The sequence below is a fragment of the Salvia splendens genome, chromosome 12 (assembly GCF_004379255.2).
Source record: "Salvia splendens isolate huo1 chromosome 12, SspV2, whole genome shotgun sequence".
NCBI classification, from domain to species: domain Eukaryota; kingdom Viridiplantae; phylum Streptophyta; class Magnoliopsida; order Lamiales; family Lamiaceae; genus Salvia; species Salvia splendens.
In genome coordinates this window covers 20,683,940-20,705,723 of record NC_056043.1, presented here as the reverse complement: position 1 = coordinate 20,705,723, position 21,784 = coordinate 20,683,940, and the positions used below count along the sequence as shown (strand labels likewise).

At 37.5% G+C, this 21,784-nt stretch overlaps 1 long non-coding RNA gene and 1 pseudogene across 1 annotated transcript; both read right to left on the bottom strand.

Moving 5' to 3' along the window:
* Positions 1-3,024: 3,024 nt before the first annotated feature.
* LOC121759352 lies at positions 3,025-5,823 on the bottom strand. Its single transcript, XR_006041647.1, has 2 exons — positions 5,297-5,823; positions 3,025-4,755 (listed from the first exon to the last, which is right to left on the bottom strand). It is a non-coding gene; the product is annotated as an uncharacterized LOC121759352 (long non-coding RNA).
* A 10,064-nt stretch (positions 5,824-15,887) lies between these two features.
* LOC121757692 lies at positions 15,888-19,351 on the bottom strand (annotated as a pseudogene).
* Between the last annotated feature and the right edge of the window lie 2,433 nt (positions 19,352-21,784).

Below are 21,784 nucleotides of genomic sequence, written 5' to 3'. Positions count from 1 at the left end.
TAATAAATAAGCGTTTCTTGCTAAGTCAACTCTTGAAATTATTAAGATGTTAATTAATTTAGTTCATAGCAGGCACTAATTAATTAATGGACGTTTCTATCTTAAGCACGGGAAATGAACAACAAACAAATGGAAACCCGGATTACTTATTATTTCGGATTTGAAAGGGCAGTGCAATATTACTACTGTAGTGGTTGCTCGTAATATTTCAATATAAGCTTGTATTAAATTGTGGGTTTAATTTAATTAGTAAAAAGCTGTAGCACCCCGGAAATTTTTGACTTTTTTTATGTTATTTTTTTATTTGATGGCTTATTTTCGTTTTATTAATGTGGATGTTGATTTGGAAATGCATTTTTGGAAATTGATTTCTATGTGGTTGTGTTAACGATGTAAAATTAATGTTTGAGAGTTATGTGGAATAATATGATATGTTTTCCAATGGGGGGATTTAATTAAATAGGATCATGCATATTTGTGCTAGCCAATTTATTCGAATTCTTTTCGGCCTTTCTATTTATTAGAAGTAATATCTTCATTCTTGGATTTAATTAATTGCTGTGGGATATTTATCTAAATTAAATCCAAACCAAATTAACCCTATGCTATTCTACATAATTTTCGCCCATATGCCTTTCAATTACTTGTGGGATTAATTTATTTGTTACCTATTTTATGGGAGTCTTTTCCTACAAGAAATTACCAATTTAAATCCTATTCCTATTTAATTGAGGATTTAAATATATTTTTTTTTAAAATACTCCCCTAGTACACGTCCCTTTTCTCTATTTTCACTCCACAATTTTTTTTTTATTTTTTATTTTTATTTATTTAAGTGGGAAATTAATCCTAGAATATAAAAAGGGAGAAACCCAAACCCTAGCCCCATTATTTCAACGCCTTTTTATCTCCCTCTCCTCTCTTCCACACGTTTTTTTTCCTCTCCTTCTCCACCAATTCTTCACCAATCCTTTGTTCTTGCATCAATTTGGAGTTGGAAATTCAAGATTCATCGAAGAATCGCATCAATTATCTTTCCTTCCGATTGTTATTGAACAAGAAAGGTATATTTGAATTCTCTTTCTCATCTTTTCCGTTGAATCCTTGTTCTTGATTCCCTCATGCATACAGTGAGTGTAGGAATCTTAGATCGCATAATTAATCGGTGGAAATTTGTGTTTGTATGAGAATAATTGTGAACATGCGATTTTGAATGAATATGGGTGAAGTTTGAATGAATCATTTGTAAATGATGTGTGATTATATGAGAACTTGATTGTGAGAACCTTTTGAAGCATGATTGTGTCTTGGAAGCATGAAAAATTTGTGTTTGGATGAATGAGAAAGAAACCCTAATTTCGAAATTGTTGACACGATATTTTAACTGAGTAAACTTCAAGGTGTTTTCTGTGTTGTGTATGAATTTCAGCCCCTCTTGAAGAAATATGAACTTTTAATAAATTTTTGAAGTCGACTGCGCAATTCTGCCAGAAACTTGTATTCTCTCCCAGAAAGTTTCGTGTTCTATTTGACCAAATAAATGGCCTCTTTTTGATGTGAATTTTGAACTAGATGAAATTTGAAGTGTCTTCTGAGTTGTGTGAAAATTTCAGCCTTATTGGACATCGGATGGTTTTTTAGTGAATTTTTCAAACCAACCGCGCAGTTCTGCCAGATTTGTTGTTATGTGGAAATATCACTTGTTGCCAAGTTTGAGTGAATTATATGATGCATGTATGATTTAGGAATTTATCTTATGACGTGATTATGTGTGACACGTTTAGAAATATTATGGCATGTTTTCCTTATGTTGATGAATGTTTGGGATAGGTAATTTAAGACAACGATGAAAGGAACGATAGGGCATGCATGTTAAATTGTATTGATGGAAGGCTGATTGTGTTGTGGTGTTGACAAGGGTTGTTGTGCGTACGTGAGCATAAGGAACGAGGGTTGCTTTTGAGTTGCGTATTGTGTTGTCTAAGCAAGCGTGGTGGGCTTTCTTTAACTAAACTCTTTTATTTTTCCAAAGTATGATTGTGGAGCTATAAGGGTGGTTTAAAGTGTCATGTCATGCCGTGATTGTTTTGATGTTGAGATTGTTGTCTGATGCCTAGTTCGTTTGAGATTGCTCCGTTAGGCTATAGGGCTATGTTGAGATTGTGCTTGATGCCTAGTTTGTGAGTTCGCTCCATTAGGCTAGAGGGCTATGATATACGAATTCGGGTCTGAGTAGGGCCGCAAACCCTATCAGGCTGTGTAAACAGAGGGGATCGTGAGCAGTCCTTGCAAGTCAGCCGGTCTCGTGGGCGAATAGTGTGGCCACACTTTCGTCGCACTATGGTAAGAGGATGTGAATGATTGATTGATTGATGAGAAAGTGGGGAGATTGTTTTGTTTGGCCAGACTATGAAAATGTTTTTGTGTTCTCGATGATATTTCTTAACCACATGTAAAACTCGAGTTCACTGGTATGGATGACATAACTATTATAAAATATTTTCAGCATGAGTCCATTGAGTACAACAAGTACTCAGCCCTGCATTTCTTTTTAAAATTTTGCAGGTTGAGCGGGATGTTTCGATGAATGTTGAGTGAGCTTTAGGAATTCTCGGATGCGTCGTGTCTTCATACATGGGCGTCATCCTATGACTCTCATTTGATACTTGTTTTTCCGCTGCCTTGTTTCGAATCGTTTTTGATAAAGTCTTTCATTTTTTCCCACACTACGTTATGACATTATTTACCTTGAGACATTAATCCGTTGTTTAACTATTCGATTGACCAAAATATTTCTTTTTGAAGTTAATTGGGTTTTCATATTCAATCTCGTCCTTTATTGTTGTCTTTCATTGCGTCCCCCTTTTCTTCCCCGCTCCTTACTCCCTCTGTAACACCCCTTACCCGATTAATTTAATAATCGAATAAGTGATGTCACCTTTTGGTACAAATCCCGACTTAACAGAAAATCCTTGATTCTTTATTTTTATTTTTTTTATACAAAGATATATCATTTCCCTTTACTTGGCAAACGGAAAAACTGCTATATAACATCTGAAATTAGACCATAAACCTGTTTCCAAAAGTCTATATATATATTTATACACCTGGATAACGAAGTAAATGAAACGTCCAAACTCTATTACACTTTCTATACATGCCACATCTAGTATATCCGAAAGAATTTTCTGAACACAAAAAGGTTGGCTAGCGACCCGACTTGAGCAGCTGTACATCGAAAGAGCTAATCTGCAGGGGGAAAAGAAAGGGGTGAGCTTCAACAAGCCCAGTAGTATACTCAACATTAGAGCCTAATTTCCGGAGTTAAGTAAACATTATACAACCTATGTGTTTACAATATTAACCCTTGACTATTCTCCAGAACCAACATTCTCATAACCATATACATATCAAAATAACCAACAACAATAAAAGTCTGACCTTTATATCGTCCTCCCTTGATTTCCTGAGACTTACTTAAGGCATAATCATATAATCTCATAGTATACCAATAAATATGATCAATTATCAGTAGCTAGTGTCGAGCAACATCATAACTTCATACAACGTCAAATCATGTCAAACATTGTCAGATTCACCCTTTTTGCATCAGAGGATCATTAGCATCAGAATATATCATTTAGCATAACATAATATCGTTTTTCACGTAAACATATAGTTTTCACATATCATCGCCTTGATCATATAACGTCATATCTTGGCATTCACTATCGTGTAGCACTTTATATCATATAATCACACCAACGCATATACACATCACTACAGTTTCACATATCCAAACACATATGACAAAACATGCTCTCATGTCAGATATATCCGAGTTATAACAGAGGTTTCACACAATCACATATCATAAAACACATAGCGATCACCATTGTTCTCACATATCAAAACACATATAGCCCCTTTAAGTGCTTAGTGACAAACTAGGGTACGCGGACCAGATCAAAAACAGAATCAGATACAGACGCGGCCATGGTCCTCGAGAGGATGCCGCACAGACCACCCATTAGGGTGCAGACAGATAATCAGACCACCCATTAGAGTGCAAATTAGACAGATCAGAAAGGGGCCCATCATATAACAGACGATCCTCGCTTCGGTTATCCAGAAGACGAGTGATCACAGATAATGCAACGCTGCTGTCCTACGGCATGCCAATTGTACCCACAGAACACACTCAAGCATGGGCGTAAACACAATCAAATATACTGTATATCGTACAATTTCAGACATAACACATCAACGCATACAGATCAGAATTCATCACAGATAGATCAGACATCTTCACATATAAATCATATAAGTATACATTTCATAGGCATATATCATTTATCTCATTTACCTTAATGCTCATTTACAAATTTATCTTATTAACTTTCCAGCCACATTTATATTCATTTTCTCATAAAATTACTTATTTCCAATAATCTTTAACATATCAGATCAACAACTTCTTTTTACACCATATCATATCAACTAAATAGATAAATTCCAATGCTATCAATATCATCACATATCCAATATTCACATATTTCACGTCATAAGCAAAATATATAGATCACATAATGTATCACCGATTAACACACAATATTCTATATGCAATCACGTAAACTTAATTCAGGAATTAAGACCTAATGTAGAATATACTACCTTAAAATCCAAAATGCCATACTAGATCACTTTACTCCTTTGCCTTCTCCTTGCCCGTGCTATCTCTCGGGGCAGGATTACCTTTCAATAAATAATTCTTATCAACACAACACCAAAATAACTTAAGCAATAAACAAGTTCTCTTTAGTTACTTCTTTTGCACGGAGTACAAGAGGTCAAGCTATGCCAAAAGAATCCCTTTGGTGTCTAGTTAAATTTTAAAACAAAGTTCTTTCAAAAATTCCAAGTAGGTTGGGAGATATGGCCATTTTCCTACTGTCTATCACGACCTGACAGGTTCTGGCAGCTGTGTTTGGAGATTTTCTAAAATTAGTAAATGACATCCAAATCAGTTGAAATTTTACAAAGAGCCCCTCAACACATCAAGGTTCATGCAGAAAATTTGAAAATACAATTTGCAACACCTTAAGGGTGTCGAAAACTTCAAAACCAGCAGCTGAAAACAGCAAAATATACCCAAACCTAGCCGAACAGCGCAGTCCCCTTTTAAAATTGATTATAAATTCATTTCAATTCGGATGAAGCTGAATTTTGGCCACATAGCAGAAGACACATAAAAGTATGTTCAGTTAAAATTTCGCAAGAAAAAGAGATCGCTTACTTGGTTAAACTGGAGTTGACAAATTCGGCCAGAACATGGCACAAAAGGCTATCTCCTTTTTTTCTTTCACCACAACATAATATATATTTGCAACCTCCAAAAACCTACTATCTAAGATAATCCAACGATATACTCTAATTTTACTTAAATTCAAATTGGGGAGAAACCAATTTAAGAACCCTAGCTTTAAGATGAGGCAGAAATTGAACAAATTCGAAAGGTAAGGGACTTGCTTACTCAAAGGGAAGACAAGTCTACTCTAAGATTGTCGGAAACCGGCGACGGAAGCTGCCGGAAAGCCGACGACGACGGAAATGCAGAGAAGAGATATGGTGTTGTGTGTGGGTGAGTAGAGAGATGTTAAGCCAAAGAGGGAGATGAGGGGAGTTGCTCACTTTCGCCGGAGGAGCAGCCGTCGATCCTTGTGTAAAAGTGGGAGTGAAAAAATGTAGAATGGGATGATTGGAGGTCCCGTGAATTCTAGAAAGGAGATTAGAGATAAAAATCTGTCACCCCTCCAACCTCTTCTTTTTCTTATTCTTTATTTCATTTCCTTCTTTTCTTTTATTCTTTCTCTATTTCTAATAATAAACACCACACAAAACAAATAATTCACATAATAAGAAACTATCTACACACTTCTAGAATTTAATTTATTTACGACTTCCGATGCATTTGAACTAATTAATTTTTTTTTTGAAAATTCGGGCCGTTACACCCTCTCCTCGTCACGTTTTCCCCGTCTTCACTATCCTTAGTAAGGGCGGTCGTGACAAAGTGGTATCAGAGCTTCGTTCTTTCGCTCTGGTCCGAGAGTCTTCCTTCACCTTAAGTCTAGAATAGTAAACCTTATACTAGAAGCGTCACGAAGGCTCAACATCCAAAGCATCACGCTCAACCAAAGAAAGTGGGGTATGTTTTAAGTTATTGAAAGCATGTGAGATCGATGTATGAAATTGATGATGATATGATGAGGATGTTTTGGCAAGTGTACGTATGTGAATAAACGTTGTGTGAAAATGAGACTGTGATGATATGATTATGTGGAATATGAGCATAATTGGCAAGATGATCTAAGCACGTATTGTATGTGCGAATATGATATTGTTATGGTGTGATTATGTGGGACATGAGCAAGATTGGCATGGTGTCCTAAGTATGTGTTATGTGTGAATATGATAATGTGATGATACGATTATGTTGGAACATGAGCATGAGTGACACGATGTTGTAAATGTGTGCTATGTGTGAGAAAGTGTGAAAGTACTACGACATAAGCATGCGAACATAGGAAGCCTTAGGATGGCCCCAAATTTGGTGATGCTTGACGAACCCTAGATCTATCACAAATAACGAGATAAAATATATGTTGGAAAACCTTCGTCTTCGCGTAAATGGCACGGATAAAACAATCCGCACACAAGGACACTCAATATAGTGTCAGAGTGCGATGAATGCAAGGAAGTTATGATTTTGATAACAACGAATACTAACAACGATGCTAACTTGTGTTTTGGACCAGAATACCACTGAGACGCAGACGTGGCCCACAAGTGGAGAACAACGTGGAGGAACAATAAGAGGGAAGTGTCGGGAATCAACCCCCGTCTCCACCACCACCCCACCTCAACCTCAAGAGAGAGAATACATTAAGGCCTTCCGAAAGGAAAACCCTCCAAAGTTTGACGGACTGGGAGAGCCCCCGAAGGCAGAGGCTTGGATACGCGACCTCGATCGTATATTTGACTTCATGGGATGCCCCGATAGGGAACGTCTGGCTTGCGTGACTTATCAACTGACTGGCCTGCCGATTTTTGGTGGGAAACTAAACGAAGAACTATGAACTCTGCTCACCGTGAGGCGCTCACATGGGAAGAATTCAAGGAAGAGGTGTACGACAAGTACATTCCCATGAGCTATAGACGGGCGAAGATAGTGGAGTTCCACACCCTGAAACAGGGAAACATGACGGTGACAGAGTACGACCGTGCTCTTTGTGAAATGACCCGATATGCGCCCGAGTTAATGGACACCGATGAGAAGATGGCCGCAAAATTCTGTTCTGGCCTTAGACCAGAGATAAGGGTAGCCGTGGCCAACCGCAGAGGAATCTCTTACTCCGAAATTTTGAGTTGCTCTTTAGATGTAGAAGAAGCACTGCCTAAGGACGAGACGACAGCGAATCCTACACCACCAACACCTCAACCGAACTATCGAGACAAGAGGAAGTGGGAAGACATTCGAGCTCTTTATGACAACAAGCGACACCATTCTACTTTTCGTCAGACACAAGACTATGACCGACAAGCCATGCCACAGCCGAGAGGGAATCAACAGAAGGCACCCCACTGCAACCGGTGCTCCAAGTACCACTTTGGCGAGTGCAGAGCTGGAGGCATCCGATGCTTCACTTGTGGTGGAAATGGACACATGTCTCGAGAGTGCCCGAATAACAACAAAGGAGAAATGTGGAATAGGCAGGGACATGGGGAACAACAGCAACAACCATAACCCATTCGACAGGTGGCCCCACAGCAAGCTAGGGCGTATGCGCTGAAAGGAAATGAAGGGCAGGAGCAGCAAACCGACAAGGGCTGATGGGATAAAAGAGAAGTACCCGAATTGTTTATGGAAGACGACCAAATTTCGGGACGAAATTTCTGTTAAGAGGGGAAGGATGTAGCACCCCGGAAATTTTTGACTTTTTTTTATGTTATTTTTTTATTTGATGGCTTGTTTTCGTTTTATTAATGTGGATGTTCATTTGGAAATGCATTTTTGGAAATTGATTTCTATGTGGTTGTGTTAACGATGTGAAATTAATGGTCGAGAGTTATGTGGAATAATATGATATGTTTTCCAATGGGGGGATTTAATTAAATAGGATCATGCATATTTGTGCCAGTCAATTTATTCGAATTCTTTTCGGCCTTTCTATTTATTGGAAGTAATATCTTCTTTCTTGGATTTAATTAATTGCTGTGGGATATTTATCTAAATTAAATCCAAACCAAATTATCCCTATGCTATTCTACATAATTTTCGCCCATATGTCTTTCAATTACTTGTGAGATTAATTTATTTGTTACCTATTTTATGGGAGTCTTTTCCTACAAGAAATTACCAATTTAAATCCTATTCCTATTTAATTGAGGATTTAAATATATTTTTTTTAAATACTCCCCTAGTACACGTCTCTTTTCCTATTTTCACTCCACATTTTTTTTTATTTTTTATTTTTTTTTATTTCAGTGGGGAATTAATCCTAGAATATAAAAAGGGAGAAACCCAAACCCTAGCCCCATTATTTCAACGCCTTTTTCTCTCCCTCTTCTCTCTCCCACACGTTTTCTTTTCCTCTCTTCCTCTCCTTCTCCACCAATTCTTCACCAATCCTTTGTTCTTGCATCAATTTGGAGTTGGAAATTCAAGATTCATCGAAGAATCGCATCAATTATCTTTCCTTCCGATTGTTTTTTAGCAAGAAAGGTATATTTGAATTCTCTTTCTCATCTTTTCCATTGAATCCTTGTTCTTGATTCCCTCATGCATATAGTGAGTGTAGGAATCTTAGATCACATAATTAATCGGTGGAAATTTGTGTTTGTATGAGAACAATTGTGAATATGCGATTTTGAATGAATATGGGTGAAGTTTGAATGAGTCATTTGTGAATGATGTGTGATTGTATGAGAACTTGATTGTGAGAACCTTTTGAAGCATGATTGTGTCTTGGAAGCATGAAAAATTTGTGTTTGGATGAATGAGGAAGAAACCCTAATTTCAAAATTGTGAAGCCTGAAAACTGTGGTGTTCGGACAGTGGATTCCGACGTGTGTTTGACTGACCAAACGATCGAATTTTGACACGATATTTTAACTGAGTAAACTTCAAGGTGTTTTCTGTGCTTTGTATGAATTTCAGCCCCTCTTGACAAAAGATGAATATTTAATAAATTTTTGAAGTCGACTGCGCAATTCTGCCAGAAACTTGTATTCTCGCCCAGAAAGTTTCGTGTTCTATTTGACCAACCAAATGGCCTCTTTTTGATGTGAATTTTGAATTAGATGAAATTTGAAGTGTCTTCTGAGTTGCGTGAAAATTTCAGGCTCATTGGACATCGGATGGAGTTTTAGTGAATTTTTCAAACCAACCGCGCAGTTCTGCCAGATTTGTTGTTATGTGTAAATATCACTTGTTGCCAAGTTTGAGTAAATTATATGATGCATGTATGATTTAGGAATGTATCTTATGACGTGATTATGTGTGACACGTTGAGAAATATTATGGCATATTTTCCTTATGTTGATGAATGTTTGGGATGGGTAATTTAAGAGAACGATGAAAGGAAAGATAGTGCATGCATGTTAAATTGTATTGATGGAAGGCTGATTGTGTTGTGGTGTTGACAAGGGTTGTTGTGCGTACGTGAGCATAAGGAACGAGGGTTGCTTTTGAGTTGCGTATTGTGTTGTCTAAGCAAGCGAGGTGGGCTTTCTTTAACTAAACTCTTTTATTTTTCCAAAGTATGATTGTGGAGCTATAAGGGTGGTTTAAAGTGTTATGTCATGCCGTGATTGTTTTGATGTTGAGATTGTTGTCTGATGCCTAGTTCGTTTGAGCTTGCTCCTTTAGGCTATAGGGCTATGTTGAGATTGTGCTTGATGCCTAGTTTGTGAGTTCGCTCCATTAGGCTATAGGGCTATGATAAACGAATTCGGGTCTGAGTAGGGCCGCAAACCCTATCAGGCTGTGTACACAGAGGGGATCGTGAGCCGTCCTTGCAAGTCGGCCGGTCTCGTGGGCGAATAGTGTGGCCACACTTTCGTCGCACTATGGTAAGAGGATGTGAATGATTGATTGATTGATTAATGAGAAAGTGGGGAGATTGTTTTGTCTGGCCAGACTATGAAAATGTTTTTGTGTTCTCGATGATATTTCTTAACTACATGTAAAACTCGAGTTCACTGGTATGAATGACATAACTGTTATAAAATATTTTCGGCATGAGCCCATTGAGTACAACAAGTACTCAGCCCTGCATTTCTTTTTAAAATTTTGCAGGTTGAGCGGGATGTTGCGATGAATGTTGAGTGAGCTTTAGGAATTCCCGGATGCGTCGTGTCTTCGTACATGGGCGTCATCCTATGACTCTCCTTTGATACTTGTTTTTCCGCTGCCTTGTTTCGAATCGTTCTTGATAAATTCTTTCATTTTTTCCCACACTACGTTATGACATTATTTACCTTGAGACATTAATCCGTTGTTTAACTATTCGATAGACCAAAATATTTCTTTTTTAAGTTAATTGGGTTTTCATATTCAATCTCGTCCTTTATTGTTGTCTTTCATTGCGTCCCCCTTTCCTTCCCCGCTCTTTACTCCCTCCCCTCGTCACGTTTTCCCCGTCTTCACTATCCTTAGTAAGGGCGGTCGTGACAAAAGCTAATTGGGGGAGGCCATATCCAAAACCTTCCAAAGATTCCTGATTGGGCCCAATATGTGACTTAATATAAATAGGTAAATAAAGGAGACAGAAAATAAACTTAATTTTATCTGAATTTTTCGTCCCCCTCTCCCATACAGAAGAGGACGATTTTTCTCCTCAGCTATCCTCCTTGAGATAGAATTTCTGTCTTCTTTATTTATGTGCTAGTATTCTGGTGAGATCAGCCCACACTGATATCAGCATACAGTCCCGGAACCAGTCAGAAGATCCGTGGTCTAGTACTCAATATCTTCACGTGGAGAAGGCACGAGCTATCTTCGATTCTTTGGAGAATCTTCAAGGTAAATGGCTAATCAGTAGAAAGCATGTTTTAGGTTTCAATTACGCTAAAACATGATTTTATTCAAGTTATGAGCATGATACATGAGATAATTGCCCGAATAGAATTTGTCTAAATAATCTGCTAAATAGATCAGAATTATTATGTGATCAATTTGACGCATGCTTCTGCTGCCAACCCCTTCATGCCATAGCACAAATCGATACATCATCAATCCCAAGGTAATAAGTGTTACTCACTTCTCTTGATTGCTTGCTTCATAATACAATCATCAATCCCAAGACAAATTTGGTAAGAAGTGTTAGTACTCCATCCTTCTCCGTCCCACGTTACTTGAGACATTTCTTTTCGGCACGAGATTTAAGAAAGTTGTGTTTAGTGAGTTAAATAAAGTAGAGGAGAGAATAAAGTAAAAGAAAGAAGAGAAAGTAAAGAAAAAAGAAAAAATAAAGTACGTGAGATTAGATGTTTTGGTTTTTGTAAAAAAAAAGTAAATGATTCAAGTAACTTGGGACAATCCAAAAAGGATTACGACTCAAGTAACTTGAGACGGATGGAATATTTCTCTTGGTTGCTTGTTTCGTAATACAAATCGATACATCACCAATCCCAAACAAATTAAGTAATACTCTCTTCGTCCCAAAAGAATATAAATTTTGAATTGAGCACGAGTTTTAATTCATAATTGAAAAAATAAGTAAGAGATAGAAAAAAAAGTAATTAAAATATTGTTAGTGGATAATAGGGTCATCTCAATAGAAAGAAAACAGTTTCTAAAATTAGAAAGTACATATTCTTGTGGGACGGACTAAAAAGGAAATAGTGCATATTCTTGTGGATGGAGTAAGTGTTATTCCCTTCGTCATATTATAAGCGACTCGTATTCCATTCTGTGACGTTCCATCTAAAGTGAATGATTTATTTTTTAGCAAAATATAGCACAATTACTCTCTTATTTAGTTCTCTCTTTCCATCTCTACTTTATTCTTTCTTCATAACATCATCTTATAATCTCGTGCCTAAAAAAATAATCATTTATTTTCTTAGTTACTTGAGCCCATATCTGTTGGAATGCATGTGTGCATATATACTCCTTCCGTCTCCCATTAATTGTCTACTTTTGCTATTTTCATCCAGCCCCATTAATTGCCCACTTTCACCTTTTATCATAGATGGTAAGTAGGCATTACATTCCACTAAGTCATTCCACTCACATTTTATTATAAAACTAATTTATAAAAGTCGGACACCTATTCCATTAACTTTTTCAAGGCATTTTTCTTACATTTTTTTAAAAAGTACCGGAACAAAAGTGGACAATTACTAATTTACTGCCGTACGGAATGGAGTAATATTTATCTATAGATAATTGAATGTCAATGATCTCCCTATCATACTCCTCATCAATCCCAAAACAAACTAGTTCATTATTTTTTCTTGATTGTTTATTATATGAATCACTCCACATGCTTCTACACCGATCCAAATCATTGACCCCAATAATCATCATATCCCAAACCTTTTCATCCTCCTTCAAATTAAAACAATCACTCGAAGCTCTCATGGAGCACCTCAATAATATCTACTTCATTTTGATCGAATCTATGACTATCATATTTTCATGGAAGAAACTCTTCACCCAAATCACCATAGCCACAATCTTCCCCTTATCTCTCCTATCTCTTTTCCATGACCTCTTCTCCAACATTCTCCACAACCCTTTCAACAACACCCCTAATAAGTGGCGGTTTTGTCTCTTAAACGCAGCGTATATCGTCCTATAATTTTGAAAAAGACTCTAGATATAGCTAATAATAATGTATCATTCTATTATTCTTTATATCCATAATAAAGTCCATTTACTTTCAATTTTAGATAAGTGGATTTCATTTCATAATCTACTAAATTATACTACTACTATTCTCAATATTTTAAAAAATTATTATATTAGAGTGAGACTTTCTCCGTTTTATTTTAAGTGATACATTTCTTTTTTATGTGTTAATAAATAATTAAAGTAGAAAAAAAGTAAAGTAAGAGAGAGTAATACGAAAGAAACTTTCCTCTACATTATTCTCTCTTTTACTTTACTTTTTCTCCACTTTTACTATTTATTATCATTTTCACATAACATGTTATTGAGCTGGACCGGCCCGGCCCGGCCTAGGCCCGAGGACCTACGTCTGAAGTGGGCTGACAGGATCGGAATGTTTTTACATATCTCTAAGACGAACATAGTCTCAGTAAATGGGCTGTTGGCAATTGAAACTTAAAATGAACATAAAAAATATCCCACATCGGTGTACAGAAAGAGCTTAATCCACTATATAAGTCTCATGGGCCTCTCCTCCTATCACCAATTGGTTTTAGGATGGAACCCATGGATTTCTATCATGGTATCAGAGCGGGTCACCGATTGTGGGCTAAAATTGACTGACCCAGCAGTATATCTGGGCTGAAACCGAAAAAAAATGACTGACCCAGCAGTATAACTGGGCTGAAAATTTGGGCCAGTGGTCCAACCGATCGGAAAAAAATTGGGCCGATTTTCCAATCGATCATAAAAAAGTTCAACCCCTCCAAGATTCACCTTGAAGGGTTTGAGGGAGGGTGTTGGCAATTGAAACATAAAATAAACATAAAAAATATCCCACATCGGTGTACACAAAGAGTTTAATCCACTATATAAGTCTCATGGGCCTCTCCTCCTATCACCAATTGGTTTTAGGATGGAACCCATGAATTTCTATCATGGGCTAAGACGGGTTGAAATTTTAAATGTTTTATAAAAGCCAATAATAAAAAATACTTTAAGGTAACTTAGTTTGTAAGTAATGAAAGGTCACAAGTTGGATTATCCATGTGGGACAAAAAATTGAAAACAAAGGGCTTAATTAGAGGCTAATGTTAAATACTTTGGTGAGTTTCTAGTGGGCCATCTTTGGCCTGGGCCTGGGCTGCTTCTAGTTTGTCTGTGCTTGAAAACAAGCCCAATTAGACTCCGTCATAATCGAGAAGTCCAACCTAGGGGTTAATTAAACAACCTGGGCCCGCTTTGATCCATCATGCTATTGTAGAAAAAATGATGAATTGGTGACTTGGTCCACTAAAAATGAAGTTTTATATATAGCACATAGAAGGTGTGTTATATTGTTAACACCACCTCCAACCATACACCAAATCCTATTTTTAGTATAAAAAAGTTATGGTTTCTCCAACCATACACTATACCAAACCCCATTTTTGGAGTTTTTGATGAAACAATACCAAATTTAAAGTAAACACCAAAATTGAGTATCTATTGCAAAAAAAGTTTTAAATATTGCATAATAGTCCTTACTATTATTTTGAGGACTTGAATTAGCCGGCTAATTTGTTTACTAGTACTTTAGTAATTTGTACTAGGAATTAGCGTTGTACTAGGAAATGTGTTTTACACCATTTTTTCATTGAATTTTGATATAGTATATTTTTCCATTAAAAAATAATTAAATAGGAATTAGCAACCTGACCATATTATAATAAATTATGTTTTTTCTTAAAATAATAACTAATAAGTTTACTAAATAGGAATGAACATTGCTAATAAGTCTTGTTATTATTGCTTACCGTTATAATTATGTATCGATAGTTTAGAAGTTGTTCAACTGAGATTCATTCGTTACTAAAGAGTTATGGATGGAGGTCGTACAACAAGAGCAAAGTCTGTATTAAGAAAGCAAGTTAAACCTCAATGCACTAAAATAAAATAAAACACCAACTACAAATTATCATAATAAAATAAAAAAGAATATAAATATGGAATATTCTTTTGGGTTTGAGTTTGGAGTAAATGATTGGAGTAAAATTACTTTTTGGTGTGACTCATACTCAAAAATGGGTTTGAGTTTGGTGTAAATAGTTGGAGATAGTCTAACTAATTCTTAAATTACTAACTACAAATAAATGATGGACATTGAATTAATAAATCAAGGTACAAGATCATTCAACCAAGAATATCAATACAATGTAAAATATCTCAAAATTTTATATCAATTAACAAAAGTTAGTTATATCAATTAACAAAAGTTAGTTATAACTAACTTTTTAAAAATATCTCAAAATTTTAAATGATTATAACTATCTCAATTTAAATTATTTTTTATACAACATATATCAAATTAAAGATAATTTAACAAGGATTCTAATGAGATCTTACTCGCATATATTCCAACGTCAAAATTTGAAAAAAAAATCTTTAATTTTCATATTTTTCGAGTATCAGATGAATGTCAACATAGCTAGCATAATATGTCAACATAATGCATATACAATGTCAATGTTAAATTATGTTGCCATATTCAAGGAATCGTATTGATATATTTAGTACACTACATTGACAATTTGATTCAAAATCCTAATTTTGATAGTTTTCTTATCCTTATAAATTTAAATAATAATACTAAAACAAAATTACATATATAAATTTATAGACCACTAGATCTTAAATAATCTTATGGTCTTAAATTAGTTGTAGTTAGCAACTAAAGATAGAGTTACCAATTGATCACACCCCTAGCACAAGATGTATACTTTCCGAATGAATTTAAAAGATAGGTTATTAGAGGTGTGATCAATCGTCATCGTGCTGATATTTTTAATACACTGCGTTGATAAATTGACAAAGTTAACAACTTAAGAAGTTAGCAATATAACTCACCACTAAGTTATTATGTACAAAAACTTAGGGTGTATACCATATCTCACTCTAGTCCCTCCACCGTATAGCACAAACTACGCATTTTACCTACATTAATCTTCTACTAATGATTTCCAAATGCAGGCCTTGTCATCGTGTCTCTAACATGTGTGACATTAACTCTACATCGATACTTCTACAAAATAGAAAAGAAAAATTTTAACTTAAACATGACATATATAAACAGAATTTAAATGGGTGCAAACCCTCTTACCGAAGAAGTTCTTACCTGCAAAAAATCTTGATATGAACACGTATAAATTTGAAGTCCATCATTGCCGAATTCCCCTTGCTCCTCCTTTATTCTTTGAGCTGAATCCACCACAGCGTTTCACCTTAATTGATTGAAGAGTTGGTATACATCCGATGCTTGAAGGGATCTCTCGCAAGAATTTGATGTAGCGAAGAACAAGGTGCTCAAGCCGCGGAAAGTGAGTGTTGTGTGTGATCCAGTACTCTAGATCACAGCTTTCAATAAGCAAGAACTTGAGATTGGAGAATTGGTCTTCAAATGTTTCCACTTAGAGCCAGTGAAGGATTTCCTCTCGAATTTGAGTACTTGAAGAAGAGGCAGGGAACCTATTTTCAACTTGATGTCTTCCCAAGGGAGCTTTGTATTCACCAATGTCATCTTCTTGAGGGAGTGCGGGAAGCTCACTTCTCGTATCACACGGGTGTGTTGTTCAGAACAACGAAGGCGAAGTGATTCAAGTTTGTGGAGGCAACAAAGTTTGTTGAGGCCACAATCATCTTCTTCTTTCGAAGTGTCTCCATAATACAGCTTCAGTGTTTTGATGTTCGGGATCCTTTTAAGCACCCTCTCACCAAACTTGAGATTGCTCACTTCAGAAAGTGTCTATAGATTTTCCAATACCGTGGCATCAATGTCGGGCAGACACTGTGCACCATCAAGTGTCCCTCTGTAGGCCTCAATAGAGGCGTCTTCCAAATCTCGAAAATATAATTAATGTCAACGTATAAGCCCAGCGTCTGCAAATTCCAGAGATTATAGACCGAAGAAGGAATTCTGGGTATTGGATGCTGATATTCATCGACATCAAGAATACGCAAGTTCACTAGCCCAAGAAAAATCTCCTCATAATAATCAAGACCTTTTTCTTCCTTGGGAGTATCTCTGAAATACAGATAACCTCAACAATCTGAATTTATGTGATAACGTGTTTGGACATCTCCCGAAGAAAGTCCGGACAAGTGATTCAGAATTTATGCCTTGTGGAACGTTGCGCTCTTCCAACACACATAAAAACTTATATTTCCGAGCTTCTCTCAAGCATACGTCCCTCAAAAGATCATGGAATTTGCATGATTTTAGTTTTCCATGGTAATTCCGTGTTTCAACTATAAGGAGATTTCTATCAACAAGTTCTTCTACATACTCTTCTGCTACTTCTTCCAAACTTTTTCCATTAATTGGTTTTAGAATTCCCTCAGAAATCAAAAACATGATTAATATAGAGACTGAAATCTCATGATCTTCCTCATATACTCCAATAAATAGGAAACATGGTTTTAAATGAATTGGCAATTTATTGTAACTCAGGAATAATATTTGCAAACAATTCTCATTATCATCCAAATTCACAATTGAACTTAAAACTTTTTTCAATGAATACCCAATTTTCAACTCTTCGTTCAGACTTTGATAAGAGTCCCCCTATCACAACAATTGACAACGGAAGTCCTTTACAACCTTTCACGATCTTCTTTCCAATGTCCTCCAACTCAAGAGGGCAACTTTCGTTCCCGAACACAGCCCTAGAAAATAGGCTCCAGCTAGTAGCCTCATCTAAAAATTTCATATCAAGACCATTCGAGTAGTTAAATTGAGATGCCAAGTTTGATAGTCTTGTAGTCACTACTATTCTACTTCCGTTCCTATTATTTTGGAAGAATGTCCTAACTCCATTCCATGTCTCAATATTCCACATATCATCCATAACAATAAAATACCTTCTACCTATCAAATATTTATACAATTGTTCCCCTAATTCCTCTTCATCAAATCTTTCCAATCTTTCTCCTTGTCTACTTGATCAAGAACTTGTCTAAGAATTTCTCTTGCATTATACTCTTGACAAATCGTAAACCACGCACAAACATCAAAATATTGTTGGACAAGTGGACTTACATATATATTGCGAGCAAGAGTGGTCTTTCCTGTCCCGCCCATGCCAACAATCGGAATAATTTGGCGATCATGTCCACCACTAGTAATCTTGTCCAACATTTGATACAAGACATCGTCAAAACCAATCATGGTAATGTTTTGAGCAGTGGAAGCTGTGCTCACAGACTTTATCTTGATCAAATTCTTGTTTTCTATCACATTCTGCAGATCTGTTGAAAACAAATGATCACCACAACTTAATTAGAAATTTGGAGTGATGTCTATAGAGGTTTGAAAACAAAATTTATTTTTTAGGTATCCTTTAGACATGCTTTTGTTGACTATTGTTCTAAACAACAAGTTGTTTTAATTGGCCCACAATTGAAAACAAGTTGTAATAAACAATAAACGAAGATACAAACAAAAAACAGTACTAATAAACAATAAACTTATCATAGTTTTAGATTTGAATTAGTATTGTTTATTTACTTACCGAAATATCGCGTTTACCTACCAAAAAAAAACCATAAATACCGAATTTGCGTGCAGATATGGTATTTGCCAAAAAATCAGTATATAATACTATATATATTGCATTAAAATTTATATTAAAAAATAGAGTTAAAAAGTTAAAATCCATAACCCTACTTTTACATTTTAGTTATGCCGTCCCCAACCCCAAACACACTCATGTAGAGATGCAAATCAAGTCCAGTGTATGGATTAGATTGTTGAAATTTCGTTGATTTGAATCTTATGAATAAGACTTGATTGTGGTGTAGTTTTAATGTTTTGAACATTATTTAAATATCTAACATTTTATTTTAAATATTTGATTATAAAATATGATTTTTTTGGGATGAAAGCACGGGTATAATGGTATGACATACCTTATTTTAGTATACCGTACTCAGTATGCCATATCTTATTTCGGTATATCGTAAAAGTACGATATGCCGAAATACGGTATGGTAATGGTATCGGAAATTATCACACCGCAATTTGACGGTACAATATGCGGCATGACATTTTCGGTGCAGTATACCGTACCGTCCCACCCCTAACATAGATCACAAACTATATAACAAACCTTGATAGAATTCAATGGAGCTGATTTGTTCTACATCATTTCTTGACCGAGCAAGAATTTGATCCACGATATGCGACTCGATCACATCCTCAACATCGTAAGCCGCTTCTACAATGCGACTCTCCCAAAAATCTTCTTCTTTGGTGTAGCCAACATGGGGAGAATAGCCTTCAAGAAAGTCTTGAAGGAAAGTGATTAATTCGGTGAGAGATTCAACTTGTTTTTGATCAAGGGAGATAGGAGGGTTTGGATGAGTTTGAATTTGACCTATAATTTGCATTACAGAAACTAGAGCTCCGTAGGCCGCCATTTCCCACCTTTTCTAACACAAGCTGCAAAGGTTTTTGAGAGAGGAGATGAAGGAGACTTTGGTCACACTATCCACCGAGTTATATGCGACTATGTGAGTGCACCTCCAAACAAGTCAGTGATTAGCAAAATTATCCTAGCTACTTGTACACTATCTCATATAGTGTAAACTACTATCTCTATCAGTCTCGTTTGTGAACTGCACGTGTTTGTAATGTAAGAGAATGAAAGAGAAAAATGTGACAATAAAGTTTCTATAAATACAAATATGACTCATTTTGGTGGATGGACCAAAACGGTAAAATGAGACCATTTTTTCATGATGAAGGGATTATAATTTTGTATTGTGCGGATTATGATCCGTGGCTACCACGCGCAGACAAGATGCCTTTTTATGTGTTTATTCATTTATGTTTGTGATTACTTTTGCTTTTATTTCTTAACAATATAGCAGCAACAATGAAAGATATAGGCATTTTGCCGGTTTTCATGTCGAATCTAAGGGGAAACTCAAGAACCCTAGAGAGAAATCAAGAAGTGTGCATAGAGGGTTTAAAGGTAATTTCCTTCTACAAAGTATATGTTACGGGACCACCCTCCGCACGGCTAAAGGAGCGAGAGCTACCACCGAATGAGGAGTGCGACGCCGACACCATGGTGCCGGCAGAGACGGAGCAGCCAGAGGCGATTCGACGTGAAAGATCGACTCGACGAGAGACGAGACGACCGTCGCGTTATGGGGACTTCGTTCCCCATTAGGAATAGGTTTCATTCTTTTTCGGACATTTAGTTAGGGTAGTTAGTTAGTTTATTATTTTAGATTATTATTATTATTTAAGTTAGTCTTATAAATAGGGGTATAATTTATCTTTCAAAGCAAGAAATAAAAATTACTTTCTCTCCATCTTCTCTTTTTCTCGTGCAAGAAAACGCACAAAACCCTAGAACTCTACGCCGGATTGATCGACGGGCAAAGCTCCCGCGACGTTCGACTCGAATTCCAACCGTTAAGGAACTCCATCCTTAACAAGTGGTGCTTTCATCTTGATCTCACTCAATCATGTCACAAAACGACCGAACGGAGGCGATGACGATCTGCGGCCTTGAACCGCTACCGTCGTCTTCCAAATTAACGGACCCCAGCTCGATCATGCTGGAGCAGATGCTGACGGTGATGGCTCGCATGTAGTCACGCCTGGAGGCGTGCATAGACGTGCGGCTGGAGGCCCAAGACCGCATCGCGGCAAAAACGGTTCCGCCGCCAAGACCGGATCCGGAGCCGCCGTCGGGAGGGCTGCATCAGTTCGGCCAGTTGCCGGTGTTCGCACAGGCAGCTGGGGGGGTGCAGGCGGGAACGCCACGGCTGGGGGTGGGCCATCCGTCGGGCAGCACCTACGCTGGGATCTTGCCAAACCCTAATCCAAGTATTGGTTTGAATTCTTGGGCGAACCCTACCTATCACTCCACGATCATCCGCGTGGGACCCACCAGGGGAGATGGCAGATTGCGCAGGTGCTCGGCAGCCAACGACCTGGGATAACCCGGCGGCTAGGCAGCCCGTCGGGCAACAGTTCGATCAACAGAGACAATTCAAGATGCATCAGCCGCGATTTGACGGCTCGGAGGCGGCGAGTTGGATCTCGAGGGTGCAATATTATTTCGAGCACTTGCTGATGCCGGAGGAGCACAGATTGCATTATGTGGTTATGTTGTTCGACCCGCCGGCCTCGGAATGGGTGTTCAACTATCATGCAAACAACCCGCAAGCAAGATGGAAGGATTTCCTGGAGGATGTGAGGCGACGTTTCGACCCCCAATACTTTTAGAATTTTATTGGATTGATCACCAAATTGAGCCAGTCCGGGTCCGTGGCAGAGTACCACACGGCGTTCGAAACGATGCTTAATCATGTGTGCGGGGTCCTGGAGTACATTTTGCTTCCAATTTATGTGGAAGGTCTGCAGCAGCCAATTAAGAACCAAGTTAAGCACCAAAAACCGTCGTCAGTAGCAGCGGCTATGGCACTGGCTATTGAGTACGACAGTTGCATTGAACTCCCTCCAGCGACATCAGGGGGGCCCCATCGGCCGTGGCAGAACCGTGATCAGCGTGCTATGACGCACCCGGTGCAACAATCAACGTTGCCCCCACCACCCAATCAGCCGAATCGTCCCAATCAAGCGAAAGGCTCGGAGTTTTGTAAGTTACCAGTCGTGCGGTTAACAGCTACGGAGAGGGCGGAGCATTCTAAGCTAGGCTTATGCAGGTATTGCCCGGAGAAGTGGGTTGCATGGCATTCCTGCAAGGGCCGATTTTTAGTTTACATGGGAGATGATTTGGAGTCGGATGAGGACTCGGGGGATGCCCAGGAGGAAAATAGGGATCCGCCAGTCATATCAGCTGACTTGTCGCATATTTACGCGCTGGACGGACG